The sequence below is a fragment of the Leopardus geoffroyi genome, chromosome D4 (genome assembly GCF_018350155.1).
Source record: "Leopardus geoffroyi isolate Oge1 chromosome D4, O.geoffroyi_Oge1_pat1.0, whole genome shotgun sequence".
NCBI lineage: Eukaryota > Metazoa > Chordata > Mammalia > Carnivora > Felidae > Leopardus > Leopardus geoffroyi.
In genome coordinates, this window is record NC_059342.1 from 22,731,401 (window position 1) to 22,751,027 (window position 19,627).

Below are 19,627 nucleotides of genomic sequence, written 5' to 3' on the forward strand. Positions count from 1 at the left end.
GTTCATGCTCTGTCTCTCTCTGTCCCAAAAATAAATAAAACGTTGAAAAAAAAATTAAAAAAAAAAAAAAAAAAAAAAAAAGAATTCACTTTGGACAAACTAAGTTGTTTAAGAGACATACTAGAAAATATGTCAAATAAGCAGCTAAATATATACATTTAGCAATCACTGGAAAGATTTTGTCCATTTATCATCATTATCTTATTATTATTATTAATTATGATTATGATTGTGATTATAATTAGAAAGCACTTAACCCCCTGAAGACAGTTTCTTCATGAATAAAATGAAATAATATGTGGGTAAGCACTCTGTAAACACACATTAAATGTATGGATACTGTATAAGAGACTCTTAAATACAAAGAACAAGCTAAGGTTGCTGTAAGGGTGTTGGGTGGGGGAATGGGCTAAATGGGTGATGGGCGTTAAGGAGGGAACTTGTTGGAATGAGCACTGGGGTGTTATATATAAGTGATGAATCACAGAGTTCTATTCCTGAAATCATTATTATACTATACATTAGCTAACTTGGATATAAATAAATAAATAAATAAATAAATAAATAAATAAATAAATAAATATTGTATGTATGAATAATATTCAGTATTTCAATTAAAAACCCATTCTTTTTACTTAAGTCCCTCACATATGCAACACACCAGTAATACTCACACATGGCTCCCATAGATCACAGTGATTATACCAACCCATAACAGTTAAATCATTGAGAATTCTTCTTTTGGAAGTCTATAATGTGAACTGGCTCTAGATTATGATATCTACATGTCTGTTCCCAACAGATATCTGGTGTTTCCAAGGAGACTGAAGAGGCATATATAAAAAAAATACTGCTGAGCATTGAGAGAGAGAAGGGAACCAAATTAATTGCCAAGCAAAGCTCACCTCCAGCGCATGTCAAATATCAGTAAATATTAAGGATTCGAGGGAAAGGACTCACTTCAATGGATGATAAAAGTCTATAGAAAGATCCTTTTTCTTATACTTCACCTTCCTTATCATATTAACCTACGGAATATTTTCTCCAAGTAGAAACAAAAAGTATTTTCCTGTTAGAAGTTCCTTTAGATATAAAGAACACTCCTCTGGCCTCTGAAGAACATACTTCCAGTAAGATGCAAAGTGAATGCTGAAGTTCCAGTAACTTCTGAGGGGTTAACCCTATTTATACAAGACTCTGTCTCTTTGAACAGACCTTCTGGAGTCATAACCAGTCTAATTAATCCTCTCCATGGAATTGCTCTGGCAGACAGAGTCTGGTGCCAATATTAAAAAATATATAGACATAGACAAGAAAGGTACTGTAGTTTTATCACCAAGAACCCTAAACTGACAACCAGATAAAGTGATCAATGATAATAAAGCAAAACTTTTGGAAATCTGTCATGGTAGCAGGAAATGTTTATCTCAGTGACCAATTTCTACAACAGACTTGGTTAATTTGGCTCCTTTCAAGAACCAGTTAAAAGATAAAATGTGTTATTGCAGCTATTGTTGGTAGCGATAGTGGCATTTTCAGAAACTTCCTCTTCTTTGTCTTTGCCGTGCACTCTGAAGACACCTTTCAGAAGCATAAATTCAAAATATCATAAAATTTATTTATTAAATTAAGCTTTTAAAATTCTTTTTACGTTTAATTAAATTGTTTACTTAAAGATGGTCAAGACTAAGGTCTTACCAAAATACCAATTGCTAGAATTCATTACTGTGAAGAATTTCTGGTGTATCTTTGAAAATGTGAAGCTTATGTGACTAGAACTTGAGATAGACAAGCAAAAGGCTTTCTGAACTCAGGGTCATGTGGTGGGATAGGGGGTAGGAAAATGAATCTCTCCAGGGAGAGGGTTATTTCCCCACAAATTTTGTAGATGTATCTCCAGAGTGAAGTTCACAAAATCTTGTTTGCATTTATTTTTATTTCTTCCTTTTTATTGCTGTATATATTTAATGATGTACATAGTACACTGGAACATCTAATTTAAATAAATAAAGTATATTTATAGATATACATTATAAATATACATGTATAGTATAGTTACATACTTATAATAGTTTTCTGATAATACTTCTAATTTTTTCCGAATAATGATAAATGATCCACATCTTTGGAGACCCCTGCTCAGAATCCCAGGGTATGACCAGTGATGCTTTAAATACATACACAAACTGACTTGCCCTGAAACCCTTTTCATGAGTATTGTAACCACTGCAAAGACTCTGATTCAGAACCAAACTGTGACTTTCTGCAAATTCAGAAAAGGAGCCCTTTTTCCAGGTGGACCTGCTGAGCAGAGCTTTGAGAACTGAGCAGGGGCCAGATTGCAGCCCCACTCACCCCAGCAGATATTCTTATGCAGTGAACAAACTGCACAAACATCCAAATGCGTGGGCCCTGCGTGTTCCACTTTCAAAGAACATGCTCAGAGCAATCACACCTCCTGCCTCCATCTGGCTAAACTTCTGGGCAGTGGCCCCAACAGCCTCACAGTTCCTCGGTGAATTTGTTTGTAGAGTCCAGAGTCTGATTCTCAGCCTTACAGCCTTAGAAAGGAGATGCCGTAAGCACTGAGGAGAGATTCATTTACTTTAACCCAAGTCACAAAGTTATCAAATTTACTATTTTGACTCAAGAAAGTGTCACGGAAACCAGAATTCTCTGTACAAGCAACAATGAGCACATCTCCTTGTCATAACCAAAATTACAGGGGAAGGCAAGTTATAATCAGAAAGAAAGTACCCATCAAATGAACCAAAAGCAGATGGCATCAGGTCAAGATGGGCAGATGTCTATAGACAGTAGAAATGGTTTTACCAATAGGAACTAAAGTGCACTAGCTACAACTATTTGGATCCATCTCCATATTAGATGTGTTCTCACCAAGAGCTTTAACAATACAACCAGCAAACTGAACTGAACAGCCACTGGCTATCAGGCTTTCTTCCTATACAGTGTTTGAAAAGCCACAGCAATGTGTACGTCTCACTGATTCTCCTAGGTACATCCCTGGATGATAAAACATCCCCTCTCTCTTTCTTTTTGTTTTCTCTTTACATATGTTATGATGCTAAATTAGGTTTCGATAAATCCGAGAGGGAAAGCCTTCCTTCACAGGATGCTGTAAAGCTTAACTGTTAACTATTGGCTTAACGTTTAACTTTCCAAGGAAGTCCAATTGTTTTGGAACTTCTTCACGGTACCACACTGTACCCTCTCCCACCCAAGTGCCAGAAACAATGTGCTGCTCGTACTGCCTCCAGAACTGCAAGAACTTTTGACTGACAATGGTTAGTTTCTCTGCCAGGAGTCAGGCAGTCATCTACACATCTATAGAGTCTTTGGTCAACTACGGCTAGTCATGTGGCCCTCCTCATTATTAAGACATTTCTACCATGCAGTCTTCCTCATAACTAAGAACATCAGCATGGCAGACATTCTGATAAATGTATTATTATAATTTTGGCAACCAACAGTGATGTAATAAGGAGAAAGTGATGTGTTTAGACTTGTCTGAAAATAAACTCTACCAGGGGAAAAATGTGCCCATTCATAAAGCTGTTTACACTAATAGGGCCCAAGAGAAGAAAATTATTTATCTACAATCCAAAACATTTCTCTGAATGATAAGTTTGACCTCAGTTTCATGTCAGAGTTTAGTGGAAGAATGTATCCCTATGTATTTTCATTTTCCTATTAACATATGCTACACTCTATTAGAGAAAATAAATAAGTAAAAACTAAGTCAAGTCAGTGAAGTCAACAAATTGATGTGAATTAGTTATTCATGTTTCAAAGTTGGCAGCAAAAAATGATTGCCAGAAAGTACAGGGCCTCATAGATAGACACCCAAAGTCAGCTGTTTTCCGTAAACATAGCTTCTAGACGGTTTATAACACATCCTTGGACCAGAGTTTTGGACCATTGCTCTGTTTTCTCATTAGATCTCCTCCACGTGCATAAAATGTCTCTTTTCATTTTAGTGAGTGTGAACTGGCTGCCTATTCTTCATAATGATCATTTTTTATCTTTGAACAAATTGTTAAATTTGTTATTGATCATGCATGAAAATAACTATCTGGCCTGAAACCTGGAAAAATTTATCAGACTTTACTAGTAGATGTTATTTTTGAAAGTAAAATAACATCTATTACTTAGAACCATATTAAACTATTCACACCTCTTCAAGAATTGTGATTTTCAGATTCCTATTTATACAGAAAATAGCATTTAGTTTCTTTTATGCCAGAAGCACCGGACTAGACGGTGGGGAAAATAGGAAAGCAAATTAGGCCGGGTTCCTGCCTCCAGGAATCTGACACTCTACAAGCAGCAATAGGTGAGGCATGTATATACACGGCTCTACTGTGAGGCAGCATGAAATTGGGGTCATGTAAAGAAGGACCAAGTACACTGAGAATTCAGAGGGAGCCTCACTTCCAGCAGCTTTGGTCAGTGAATGCTTTCACCACAGACGAGGAGGCATCTGAGTTGGGCATTAAGCCACGAGTCAGATTTCAGAAGGCACAGATGGGGGGAATGAAGCATCGCAAGCAGACGGAATGGCATGAGCAAGGACAGAAGTAGAAAAGTACAGGGAACAAACAGTGATCCAATTTGGCTGGACCATGGTGTACCACAGGGGGTGGTGGTGCTTGGGAGTAAAGGTAAGTTGAGGTTAAATTGTGAAGGGTTTTGAATACATGGTGACAGAGAATAAACTCTTTGGAGAGCAACTGAAAAAAAAGTGAATGTCTTTATTAGAATGCATTTTAGAGCACTGATCCAGCAGTGCGGTGTGGAACCGAGGGGGAGAGAGGAAGGCAGGGGAGCAGCGGTTAATGTATTTCATATATGAGATGACTAGTGGGCTTCCCAATAGACTGCAATGAACAAAGGAGTCTGAAAAGCAGCAGGAATTTCTCTGTGTGCCATCTTTCACTCAACCTATTTTGCCCCCTTTCTGTCTATAGGAGTCAGAAAAGTCAAAGTCCACAGAGGGGTTCATCAGTCCAAAATACCAGATGTAACTTCTAGGGAACTACAGTATCTGAAGAGGTCAGAGGTGAGTGCCGAAGTCAAGTTGCAGAGCTACACTTCTAGAATGAGAAAAATAAGAACAAGCACAATGCAAGGCAGTCCAGAGCAATTTGAGGGTAGGAAGAAAATCCTGCCAGATTGCCTAGAACGATTTTTTAATTTGGTGTTTTCTGATGATTAAAACATTTGTGGGGCGCCTGGATGGCTCAGTTGGTTGAGCATCCGACTTCAGCTCAGGTCACGATCTCACGGTTTGTGGGTTCGAGCCCCACATCGGGCTCTGTGCTGACAGCTTGCTCAGAGCCTGGAGCCTGCTTCAGATTCTGTGTTTTCTTCTCTCTCTCTGCCCCTCCCCTGCTCATGCCCTGTCTCACTCTGTCTCTCAAAAATAAATAAATGTAAAAGAATTTAAAAAATCTGTGAAAGCATATTTTGGGCCACATGGATAACCACCTTATTAATGAGTGCTTCCACTCCATTTCAATGCCTGCACTTGCATTTTTCTATTGCATTGACATCCAGTAGTAGTATTGTAACTTGCATGTGCTAATGCAGAGAAAGCAGACCGGGAATTAATAGAAATGACATACTGTGCCACTTGTAAGCCAAAGGAAATCCTGGTTAACTAAGTGAATTGTTTGACTAAAGAAATGGGAAAACTTAGTCCACGATACAAAACTAAGTAGAACTAAATAAAGGCTCAGAGTCCACTGTAATCAACAACTAAGTTTTCTTAAATCAGTGTCGAATCCGGATTTCATTGGTTTGGTAATTTTCTTGATATTTAATTTGCAAATGCATTTTGATTTTATAACTGGTTATCATCTATAACCATAATGAGCTTACACTTACAGTTATATTTGCATGTATTTAAGTACCATTATTTTAAAACAAGATCAGTTAATTCGATGTGGGAAGAATGAGTGAAAGTTTTTTTATTAAAGTGGGCCTATATATTACTAATGTTGGGAAAACACGTATTTTGGCTCACAGCTTGCTTTTAGAGTAGAGGTATGGTTACTGTTTGCTTAAATTGTCATGGCAAAAAGGACACTCATATTAATATTCTTGAGAGTGAAACCTGTGCACTTCTCAAGCTGTAAGCTTCCAAATTAAAATACATAATGAAAAACTAGTACTTAGTACCTGTTTGTGGCATTGAACTAGTTTATTTACTATGTGATTTAACAAAATAAACCCTCCTTTTGAAGCTATAGGATGAAACAACTGAACCCACATTTTTAAAATGTCTACTATAGAAGAAATTCTCCAATATTTTTCAATTTTGCTTTTATTCCATCTTAATTCCAACAGCAGATAGATCAGAGAATATAAAATAATGTATATCATTATGGTAGCTGAACAGGCAAATAAAATCAGTGTATCAGTCAGCACTAGGATTATATTATTTTTAGCCTGGCTGCTATGAATTTAGGGTTAGTGGGATTCTCTGTTACATTAACTGGCTACCAATACTGCTAAGTGTAATTAGCACCACTATTCATATCTCAACCCACGTGTGAGTCTGGCACACCTGTTGTCCTAGCCCAGGGTATCAACTGAGCAACAACCAACTGATATCCTGAGTTACGTTAAACATAGTTAGTAGTATTTCTGACATGTTTTCAAAGTATTGAGACTTTTTTTCTCATTGCTGGGATCGTATAAAGAAATACATAATTTCCCAAGAGCTTCACAAAATGTTAGCTAAGTCGTTTTTAAACTATCTCTATGAGATATTAATCCTAGTATCTATTTTATATAGTTTTGGGAACAAGAGTCAGGATGTCTGAAGCTTTAACACTCTTCGGCTCATCACATTCTTAAGGTTTCCTCTGTGAATAAAACTCTCATAGGAAATGTTTCCAGCAAGTGGTGGAACATACACGACAATTTAAGACTGACCGATTTTAGAGCCGGAAAAATTAATGTGCAGTACTAGTTTTTATATGAAGATAAATATCTTAAATAAAATGCATTGTTAAATGTACTTATCTAGCATAAATACAGAATCTAAGGCATACCAAATAATCACAAATTTCTGAATTAAAAAAGTATAGGTTTCTATCCCATCTTTTGACTGCTAACAGCGCCCTCTTAGTCTCTCAGTCAATTCCCATGCTCCCAATACCACTGACAACTGGTCTAGGAGAAAAAGAGCCATAACATAGTCAAGCTTTGATACAATGTTTCTTCTTTTTTCTCAGAGCCCTCCATTTCCACTCAGCTCTGTTCTCCCTTCTAGAAGCAAAGTCAAGTAACTGTTTTTTCCAGATCTCAAATTTGTTTTATACTAAACAAATCCCTGCAGTTCCCAATCAATTCATGCTGTCCTTTCATGCCAATTCTGCAAGATTCAGGAATCTGCTTTTCTAATGGGGGCAGCTTATTTTCAACCAACAATATGCACCTAGAGTCATGAAAAACAGTCCTGTAATCCACCATCTCCCTATTCAATGTAAATTAAGGCACCTCAAGCCTCTCTACTGCTCCCAAATGTCCAAATGTCTTTTCCATCCACATGCTTTAGTGCCAGAAATATTATCATTAGCCCTAACCTTTGGGATAAAGTATTACACTCTGAACACTCCTATTAAATTTAAAATTATGAAGGCAACATATTAATCCATTATTAAACAGATGTGTGCAACAGAATCATCTGGTGGAGATTTTCAAAATGCACATATTGAGCCTCACCTTCCAGAATATGTAGCTTAGTAGGAAATGCTAGAGGTAATGGCATGGTGAGACAGAAGCATTCTAGGCCACTTTGATGTTCGTCCTAGCTTTAGACACACTGAAGTAATCCCTCAATAAGCATCCAAACACAGTAGAATTAGTCTTTGTTAAGTGCCATGAAAGAAGAAGAAAAAGAACAAGTAAGTTTGATAGTAAGATGGCAGTTAGTGAGGAAAAAAGTGGGCCAGAACAGTCTGCTTTAGGGGGAAAAGAAAAAAAAGCCCTAGGAATCTAAGGGACAGTATGAAGAAATTAGACCTTGGAAGAAGTGAGGGGGATTGGGATAAGTAAATGGAAGAGAAGTTTTGAAACTACTTCCTAATTTCACATAGTTTAAACAGAACTCCAGTACTGAAATTTCCAGACTTAACTTCTTTATAACTGTGATAAACAGTTGGGGGGTCCTCAGAAAGTTAAATTATAAAATTATCAAATGAATACAGCAACTCTGTTCCTAGACACACACCCAAAAGAATTGAGAACAGGTGTTCAAATATTTGTACACAAACATTTGTAGCAGCACAATCCATAGTAGCCAAAGGGTGGAAACAAAATGCCCGTCAACCAATGAATGAATAAATAAACATAGTATATTCATACAACAGAACACCATTCAGTCCCAACAAGGCATGAAGTATGATACAAGCAAAACACAGATGAACATTTTTGAGTAAAAGAAGCCAGACGCAAAAGGCCATATATTATATGAATTTTTTTATATGAAATATCCATTGAAGCCAAATCCACAGAGACAGAAATCAGGTACAGCAACTGCAAGGGGCTGGGGGTGGAGGTAGGGATAGGGAAACATGGGAATGGGAAGTGATGCTAATGTGTACAGGGTTTCCTTCTGTGGTGATGGAAAAGGTTCCAGAACTAGATGGTAGTGATGGCTGCACAACAGTGTGAATGTACTTAGTGCCACTGGAATTTTGATATGTACATTTTACCACGATTTTTTACTGAAGAATAATTGATATACAATGCTGCATTAGTTTCAGGTGTACATCATAGTGATTTGATATTTATATACATTATAAAATGCTCCCCATGATCAGTCTCGTTACCATCTGTCACCATACAAAGTTGTTACAATATTACTGGCCATATTACCTATGCTGTATATTACATCCCTGTGTCTTATTTATTTTATAACTAGAATTCTGTACTTCTTAATTCATTTCTCTTTATTATTTCCTTTCTCCTTCTACCCCCCTCCCTTCCGGCAACCATCGGTTTGTTTTCTGTATTTATGAGTCTGTTTCTGTTTTGTTTGATTTGTTCATTTGTTTGTTAGATTCCACATAGAAGTAAAATCATACAGTATTTGTCTGTCTCTGGCTGACTCATTTCACTAGGCATAATACCTCCCCCAGGTCCATTCACCACAACTTTTCGAGTGCTTTATAACTATGCTGTCTTTCATTCAAACACTGCCCCTCCTATAAGAACTCTGAAGAAATGCACTCACCAGTGAGATTCACATGGCCTTCTTTCTATGTTGAATTCACAGACAGTGCTGAACAGGTGCGAACAGGAAACACCGGACAAGTGCAGCATCTCACATTACCCTGTGCCCTGGATAAGGAGATGAGTAAAGGACAGGGATAAGAACATTTGAACAGTGTGGGTCCCTAAATGTTACTGGGGTTTACATGATTAAACCTTGCCTACCCTCTAGAAACTTCGTGGATTGGCAGGCAATGACTATAGTATGCACCCTGCAATTTAAACTCAACCCAACGGAAAGGAGGATTCCAAAGCAGATGAAATGCCAAAGAAAATTCCCTGTGAGCAGGTACCACCTGTACCCTTACAGTGTCCCAGCAAGGATACAAAAGAGCCTGTTATGGGGTGCCTGGGTGGCTCAGTCGGTTAAGCAGCCGACTTCAGCTCAGGTCATGATCTCGCAGTCCGTGAGTTCGAGCCCCACGTTGGGCTCTCTGCTGACAGCTCAGAGCCTGAAGCCTGTTTCAGATTCTGTGTCTCCCTCTCTCTGACCCTCCCCTCTTCATGCTCTGTCTCTCTCTGTCTCAAAAATAAATAAACATTAAAAAAAAATAGAGTCTAAAAAAAATTTAAAAAACCAAAAACCAAAAGAGCCTGTTACTCCATTATGCCACCTAATGCAGCCTTATTCCACATCTACAATGCAGAAATGTGAAAAAATGAAGTTATTTTCTGGGGAATTCAGAGAATTCCCTAACAACCTAATTACTGGCCTCCAAAGTATTCAGCTTTGAGAACTGAACAGCAGAGAAAAATATATCTCTCAAAAATAATCTTCTGATTATAGAAACAGTCCTTCAATTCATTTCTCTATGGCTGCTCTCTATGGATTTTCACAGTAGCCAGGTCCTCCCTTCACAGCTAGGCACAGCTGATTATCTTTGTTCTCACTTTAGATAACTTAGATAAGCAGAATGCATTGCCAGGTATACATGTAAGTGAACATAACAGGAAACAAAATTTGTAGGTAGAATTCAAGTCCAGTAAATATCTTTTAAGAGCAGGTTGAATGGAAGTTCATTCAACAACATGTTTACAAAGATTGTTCTAAGGTAACAGGATTATTGGTAGTACATAGCTATTTTTCCCTTCTTTTATATATTGCAGTATGTCTGAATTTACTACAGTAAGTACCTATTTGGTTTTTTTGTTGTTATCAAGGAAAAAATATGGTATTATTTTTTTGGCTATATGTTAAGTAAAAGAACATGTAAAAAAGAGTACATGTATATGGAGGCTCAAGAAAATTGTTATTGTGACTGTTCTATTTTCTCATATCTTTACCTATCTCTGGCTGGCTTACATCTCTCTGGCTATTGCTTTCTCAATAATAGTTTCTTAACTTTTGGTATCTTTTGTTTCTTTGATTATTACATTTTCTGGAAGATGTTGAAGTCAATAAAGTAGTATATAGGTCTAGAAGATAATAGTTAGGAAACGAAACAGAGTCTGATGAAAGAAATCAACAGATTCTTCTTTCATAGAACTTTGTGTTGAAGTATAATATACTTAAGAGAATAATGCATAAATCAAAACTATATGTATCGGGGTGCCTCGGGTGGCTCAGTCAGCTAAGCATCTGACTTCAGCTCAGGTCATGTTCTCATGGTTTGTGTGTTCAAGCCCCACATTGGGTGATCTCGAGCCCCACTTCAGGTGAGCCCAAGACCCACTATAGGTGAGTCCTGCTTCTCTCTCTCTCTCTCTCTTTCTCTCTCTCTCCCTTTCTCTGTCTCTCCCTCTCTCTCTGCCTCTCACTCACTTGTACCCTCTCTCTTAAAACAAAAAAAAGAAAGAAAGAAGAAAAGAGGAAGTAGACATATCAATCACAAAATGAACGTTAAGTGTAACTGCCACCCAAATAATGGAACAGATCATGAATAGCACCCAGAGACCCCCCCCCCTCCACATGCCTTCTCCATACCCTAACTCCACCCTCCTTTTCCAAGTTAACCACCATCTTGATCTCCAGCACCACAGACCAGCTTTGACTATTTTTAAACATTATATAAAGGAATCATACAGTATATACACTTATATGTCTGCCTTCTTCCATGTAACATAATGTTTGTCAAGTCTATCTGTGTTGTATGTGACAGTAGTTTCATTTTTGTTGTTTTATAATATTCTATTGTATAAATATACCACAGTTTAATCATTGATCCTATTGTTGGTAGATATGTGGGTTGTTTACAGTTTGGTGATATTTAAAAAATACCACTATGAACATATTTATTTATGTTTTTTAGAGGACCATACTATGCACTTCTGTTGAGTATACACTTGAGAGTGAATTATTGGGTCATAGGGTAATTGGGTGTTCAGCCATAAGTGATATTGCCAAACAGTATTACAAAATGGTTGTGCCAATTTGCATTCCCACCAGCTCTGTAAGATAAAGATCTATTTGCTCCACATTCTCACCAACTCTTGGTATTTTCCAAATTTTATTTATTTATTTGTTTGTTTGTTTGTTTTTGAGTAGGCTTCATGCCCAGCACAGAGCCCAACACAGGACTTGAACTCATGACCCTGAGAACAAGACCTGAAATGAGATCAAGAGTCAGATGCTTAATCGACTGAGCCACCCAGGCGCCACTCCAACTTTTTAATTTTAGCCATTCTACATATTATCAGTACTACAGGTATCAGTACTACATTATTATATCTTTGTGATTTTAATTTGCATTTCTGTGATGAAATATAATGAGACTATGGACCTTTCATATGAGTCCCGGTAATTTGACTATTGTCTTTTGTGAAATGCCTGTTCAAGTATTTTGCCCACTCTTCTATTGGGTTGTCTGTATCTTTCTGTATACACACACACACACACACACACACACACACACACACACACACAAGCTTTTTAACAGGGATATTTATTACAAATGTATTCTCTCTTCCAGGGGTGTGCTTCTGTCAGGGTGGGGAGCAGATCATCTTAATGCATCATGGAGAGAGGTGATCAGAGCTGAAATATAGTTCCTGTGGCAGATGGTCTATTTTCACGTCATTTATTTGTAAGATTCAGCCCTTCAGAATCCCAAATGAAAGCCTTTCTTCTTGGCAGGCCCTTAATTCCAATTATTTCATCCCAGCCTCATGAAAGTGCCAAAATCTCTGTTCAGCTTCTCAGCCTCTTCATTGCTCCTTACAAATCAGCAAATGCCTCTGCTGGAAAAGTCATTTGGGACCATGTCCTATCTGTCTGTAAGCCAAGTGGATACAGGGAAAGATACGAGAAAACAGAATGGCAAAAATAGCAATTTGTTGGAGTTTCCATATACATGTACTTTTATTTAACATCAGGCCAAAAACAGTATGGTGCTTTTAATTTTATAATATTATGATTTTATAAATTATAATCCATTAAAAATTCTTAGAAATAATCACCATTCCAGTACCAACAAGCACTCTGACACTCAGATTGTGATTTCTAACTACCTTTTCCCACCAAAAGGAACCAACTCATTCTAAGCCTCTGGCATAAAATATTCCAGATGAACCTGGAACATTTAAATGGATAATCATTTAAATGGATAAACACTGGGACACCTGAGTGGCTCAGTCAGTTAAGCATCCAACTTCAGCTCAGGTCATGATCTCCCAGTCCGTGAGTTCAAGCGCTGCATCGGGCTCTATGCTGACAGCTCAGAGCCTGGAGCCTGTTTGGATTCTAGGTGTCCCTCTCTCTCTCTCTACCCCCCTTCTCTCTCTCAAATAAATAAATATTAAAAATAATAATAATAAAATAAATGGATAAACACTGTCAGTTGCAATGACATGGATGGAGCTAGAGTGTATTATGCTAAGTGAAATAAGTCAGTCAGAGAAAGATAAATATATAATTTCACTCATATGTGGAATTTAAGAAACAAAACAGATGCACATAGGAGAAGGGGAAAAAAAAGAAAGGGCAGAAAATCATAGAGACTCTTTTTTAATGTTTATTTATTTATTTTTTTTTTTTTTTTTTTTTTTTTTTTTTTGAGAGAAAGAGACAGAGTACAAGCAGGGGAGGGGCAGAGAGAAAGAGAGACACAGACTCTGAAGCAGGCTTCAGGCTCTGAGATGTCAGCACAGAGCCTGATGCAGGAATCGAACTCACAAAAGGTGAGATCATGACCTGAGCTGAAGTCAGACGATTAACTGACTGAGCCACCCAGGTGCCCTAGAGATGCTTAACTCTAGAGAACAAACTGAAGGTTGATGGAGGGAGGTAGGTGGGAGATGGTTTAAATGGGTGATGGGTATTAAGGAAAGCACTTGTGATGAGCACTGGGTGTTGTATAGGTGATGAAACGCTAAATTCTACTCCTGAAACCAATATTACACTGTATTTTAACTAGCCAGAATTTAAATAAAAATTTGAAACAAAAAAATCATAGTATAGAAGAGTTCATACTATAATTTTTATGACTTTTTCTATACTATGATTTTTTGTTTGTTTCCAATTTTTATTTGAAAAATAAAGACTATCACAGTTGTCACAAGGGCCCAGGAGCCAATCTGAAAAGGATTACATAGCCAAAGATGAAACAATCTGAATATTTATATTAATAGTAACTACAATGGATTAAAACACATCATATATGTTTAAATGAATTGGACTGCTATGATGCTAAGATAATTACTCATTGGCTACCTTTGGAGAATGCCAGAGAATGAATTCAACATTTTAAAAACTGACAAACAACAACAAAATCAAGAATATATCTTGCCTTTCCTATGCTAACTATACTTGAGGATAACCAAACAGTTGGTGAGGGAAAGTATTTTCTTACAGAAATATTTCACCTTATAAATTAGGGAGAAATTATAGTGTTAAATTGTGATCAATGTACAAGTCCTGCTAACCTAACAAATGCAGAAAATTATCATTAATGGCTCCTCAAATCACCAAAAAAGTGATAACCAGATATGTGCTTTCTAGTGGAAGTAGATAAGATAGATAAGTGGAAGTAGATAAAAAGAAGACTCCAGATCTAACTTTCAGTTTCTAATAAATATGGGGAATGAGGATTTTATTAAATGATAGTTTGAGTATGCAATCTCAAATCAAGATTATGGACAACTATACAGACCCAATGACCAAGTTTTTCCAATGAATGGGGAGTGGGGAGAGAGGAGAACCTATACATTACAAGAAAATTAAAAGACATATCAACCAATTGCAATATGCAAATCTTATTTGGATTCTGATTTCAACAATTGTTAAAAAAAATTTTTTTAAATAATCTGGGAAATTTGACCACTGACTAAAGCTATTTGATGATATAACAGTATTATTATTACTTTTTCAGGTATAATAATGGCTACATAATTATGTTGTCTTAAAAGAGTCCTTATCTTTTAGAGATACATACTAAAATATTACGAATAGAATGATTCAATGTCTTGGATTTGCTTCAAAATGATCCATCTGTGGGGGGAAGTTAGATGAAACAGGATTTGCCATGAGTTAAAAATTGATCAAGAGAGGCGACAGGAATACGGATCTTTTTAGTGCTATTTCTTCTTCCACTTGTGTAAAGATAATAAAAAGTTTAAAATTCCAGAACATTTACAATTACCCCCTAAGTATGCACCTAACATTTAAAAGTATCTTCTTTCTATGGGCAAATATTAAGGCTTGGCAAAAATAAACTATTGGGACTATGTCAAATGAAAAGTTTCTGCACAGTGAAGGAAACAACAAAACTAAAGGCAAACTATGGAGTGGGAGATGATACTTGCAAATGACACACACAATAAAGGGTTAATATACAAAACATACAAAGAACTTATAAAACTCAACACCCAAAAACCAAATAATCCAATTAAAAAAATGGGACACCTCTCCAAAGAAGACATACAGATAGCCAATAGACACATGAAAAGATACTAATCATTGCTTATCATCAGAGAAATGCAAATCAAAACTATAATGAGGTATTTCCTATCTCATTAGAGACTATCAGAACTATCAGAATGGCTAAAATCAACAACAGAAGAAACAACAGGTGTTGGTGAGGATATAGAGAAAAAGGAACCCTCGTGCAAACTGATGTAGCCATCACTGTGGAAAACAGAATGGAGGTTCCTCATAAAGTTAAAAATAGATCCAGGCATCACACTACTGGGTATTTACCCAAAGAAAACAAGAACACTAATTCAAAGGGATACATGCACCCCTATGTTTACTGCAGCATCATTTATAATAGCCAAAATATGGAAGCAGTCCAAGTGTCCATAAACTGATAAATGGATAAAGAAGATGTAGAATAAATATACACTGGAATATTATTCAGCCATAAAAAAGAATGAAATCTCATCATTTGCAAAGACAGATGGATCTGGAGAATACGATGCTTAGCTAAATAAGTCAGAGAAAGACAAATACCATATGATTTCACTTACATGTGGAATTTAAGAAACAAAACAAGCAGGGGGGAAAAAATAAGACAGAGACAAATCAAGAAACAGACTCTAGATTATAGAGAATAAACTGATGGTTACCAGAGGGGAGGGGGACTTGGGGGGGGATAGGTTAAAGAAGCGATGGGGATTAAGCACAGTCAAGATGATCACAGGGTGATATATGGAAGTGCCGAATTATTATATTGTACACCTGAAACTAATATAACATTGTATATAACATTGTATATTGGAATTAAAATAAAAACTTAAAAAAATATATATTAAGGCTTGGAAAAGCCACCTATTTCAGAGCTAAATAGAAAGAAACCACAGGGCTGGAAGAAAGGCTGGCCAGGCTGAGTTCGGCAATGCTGGGCAGGCCATTAGAACTTCCTTTTCAGCCCATGTCTTTAAAAGGCTGGTTTTCAACGTTTTATGTTTCTGACCAACCTAGTGGCAGGAATATAAAGCTTTTGCCTGTTTCATCTTTCTATCTCTTAATACAAGTACCTCATAGAATTTCATAACTAACAGTTGGAAAGCAGAGGAATGTTATTTTAAAGGACCTTGGCAGAATTTCTTGTAGGAACAGAACTATCTTTTGTTAAGCAAAATATCTTGATGAGCCATTTAGGTAGAACAATGGTGGTAGTCTAGAAAAGAGTAAAAGAAAGAAATAAATGCCTTCTTTTGTTTTTTTATAAATGAGAAGACTTTGGATGGTGCACAGAGAGGTGAGTGGCCTCAAAAGAAGGGTGTGGGGGTAGGTGGAGAATGTACGGACAGTAAGGATACCCCAGGATACCCCAGCATCCTGGAGTAAAGTCTTTCCAAAGCAAAAAGATTATACATAAAATTTTCAGTGCTAACTATGGCTTTGGGGCTATTTAGAACAGCAATGGCTAAATTTCAATTTTGAGGTATCTGTTGTGCTATAAGGTGATATGACCCCCCACAACCTTCCACTGTTGCCAAACCATAAGTAAAAGCAACTACCCACACAACCATATGTGAGTGGTTCTTGGAGGAGAACCAAAGAGAAGGCAGCTGCTATTCATGTTGAGTGAATGTGGGCAGAAGGAAGAGAACCACAAGAGATGTGTGTTCATTAGAACAGGAGCAACATAAGACTGAGGGATGTGTTCAAGCACCTCGATAGCTCAGTCATTTGAGCATCCAGACTCTTGATTTCAACTCAGGTCATGACCTCACGGTTCAGGAGTTCTAGCCCCACATGGGGCTGACAGCGCCGAGCCTACTCAGGATTCTCCCTCTTCCTCTGCCCCTCCTCCGCTTACACACACGTTCTCGCTGTCTCTCTCAAAATAAATAAATAAAATAAAATAAAAAAGACTGGGGGATATGGATCTTCAAATATGAGGTAGGGAAGAAATTCAGGGATACAGGCTTGAGCCAGTTCATTAGACTATTAAAAGAATATCCAAGGGGCGCCTGGGTGGCGCAGTCGGTTAAGCGTCAGACTTCAGCCAGGTCACGATCTCGCGGTCCGTGAGTTCGAGCCCCGCGTCGGGCTCTGGGCTGATGGCTCAGAGCCTGGAGCCTGTTTCCGATTCTGTGTCTCCCTCTCTCTCTGCCCCTCCCCCGTTCATGCTCTGTCTCTCTCTGTCCCAAAAATAAATAAACATTGAAAAAAAAAAATTTAATAAAAAAAATAAAATAAAATAAAATAAAAAAAAAAAAAAGAATATCCAAGAAGCAACACAGAGTTAGCAAGCAATTTAGACTACCATGTTCTATAATCCTACACTATGAATTCTGGGAAAACCCCTACAGATCTTCCAGAACAGCAGTTTTGAACTTGGTCTACAAAATCTCCAGTTTCTCAAAGGTGGCTCAGGAGCTTCTTGAGAAGGGGCATGATTTGGGACCCTAATCTTTGCTTCATCCAGAAAAGTTTAATCTACATTACATATTAGGATTCCATATGAGATGTTATTTTTTAAAATATTTTTGCTGCTAAAACAAAGAAGGCATTGATATAATCTAACCCCCTCATGTTACAGAAAGGCAGAGGAGTTGAAAAATGCTAAGAAACTTGCCCATGATCACATAGCAGAACAGGTGTTAGAACCTAGTTCTTATGACCCCCTTGACTGAGAGGCTATCAAAGGCACCAGTGGATAGTAGATGCACACTCCAGGTTAGAATGGCCTCTGCAGCTTTAGGAGTTCTCAGCATTATACAAAAGTCACCATAGGCCAGATATCAGGAGTCTTCTTGGTGGCATCAACCAGGTGGTGGAGAGAGGTTTGCAGGCTAAGGAGACCTTTGCACTCTCTTTGCCTGCTGCAAATATCCATCCTAATTCAGTTTCAAGGACCTGCAGAAAGCCTTAAGTTTCAGAAGAAGTATCAAATTCATCCATTCACCTCCCTTGTTCCAACTCCATGAGACAGTCTGAGCTGTCTTCTCCTGCATTCCCATTTCTGTTTTTTTTTTTTTTTGCCCATTTTATTGAGGTATAATTGACATAAAACACTATAAAATTTAAGGTGTACAGCGTAATTACTTGACACTCATGTGTCTCTAATAGAGTCAACCACCATCCCTCCACCAAATTCTATCTTCAAAGCCAAAATTTAAATTTCAGGAAAATCTCAGGCATAATGAAAAGATGACAAGGTGGAGAACCAAAAATCCTAGGTCAACAAAACAATTATGTGTCCAGAAATAAGTTAATTAACTTCACCTTCAAAATGATTCTAATAATATTTGCCTCATAGGGATATTGCATAAGAAGCAAATGAAGTAAGCCACTTAAAACATCCATCCCAGGACATGTTAGTCATTCAATAAATATTAGTTGTTGTTTCAGATTTTAATCCAACCTCACAAAGAAGCCGTACACATTTGCTTGGCATTGTACCATTGGTACTCGGCAAAGGCAAGGAAAGCAGCAGCACCCAGACAGGCCATGAATTTATCTGTGACTGCATTCTGAATGTTTTTCCTAAGATGCTGATGTGTCTATAGTAAAAGGCAAAGTTATTTCCCTCCAGAGCATATGATCTGAAAAAAATGGCAGAGTTGTTTTGTGATCATGGTTGACCATCTCCCCAGGCCAGTCTTCCTCTGATGGCCAGGGAAAACCTTGGCATCTCAGAAAATATTTCATTCTGTTGGTCGAAGCTTATAAAGTGGACCAGCCACACAGCACCTCCTCAAGCAGGTGAATCTAGCCAACTCTAAAGGAAACTCCCCTCTGTTTTCATACAAGACATGTCAGAACAGTAGGCCTTCAGCTTTGTGTGGCAGCAGCAACTCTATCCTCTTATCCTTCCCTTTCACCAGGTCCTGTTACAGCATTTTTCTTCAACTGCACATGTTTAACTAGTTTATTTACATAATTCAAATAGCAGCTATAAATCCCTCACAATGGAAGAACTTCCCCATCTCCCTTGTGATGGATGCCCAGTTGCTCAAATCTAGTCTGTAGCCATTCTGTAACCTTACACATAGTCCCCTGAGCTACCCTCAGATAACAACCATTCTCTCTAATCACAAACTCACTGCTCTGGGTAAACTAAAGGTAAAATTTTAATAGGTCTTCTAGAGTTTCACCTAATTTGCAACCCCCACAGCAGGGAATTCATAAGCACAATCTCAGGGGGAAAAATTTACACAAAAGTTGATACACACTTGTATCAATCAGCAATTGTCACAAACCAACCTAAAACTCAATGATCATGCCATAATGTTCTGCTTCAGGCTGGAAGTCAGATGGGACAACTATTTCACAAGTGCTCATCCTGGTCCCTCACTAAAAGGCCCCTCCCTAAAAGGCCCCTCCCTTATAAAGGGAAGAAGTCAGAGGCTCCCATAGATTTGTATGAACACACACAAGGCATCTAAAGGCCTAGAATCCGAGCCCACACACTGTCATTTCCTACTATATTCCATT

At 37.6% G+C, this 19,627-nt stretch overlaps 2 long non-coding RNA genes across 3 annotated transcripts in view; one reads left to right on the forward strand and one right to left on the reverse strand.

Annotated features, from left to right (window-relative positions):
* Positions 1-4,312: 4,312 nt before the first annotated feature.
* Positions 4,313-11,832, forward strand: LOC123593198. The gene is made up of 3 exons (XR_006710179.1): positions 4,313-4,682; positions 4,989-5,080; positions 11,789-11,832. It is a non-coding gene; the product is annotated as an uncharacterized LOC123593198 (long non-coding RNA).
* The window catches only part of LOC123593200, a 68,637-nt gene continuing 58,275 nt past the window's right edge, over positions 9,266-19,627 (reverse strand). For both annotated transcript variants that reach the window (XR_006710181.1, XR_006710182.1), the window contains one exon: positions 9,266-9,372. This is a non-coding gene — a long non-coding RNA (uncharacterized LOC123593200). The remainder of the gene's footprint in view (positions 9,373-19,627) is intronic.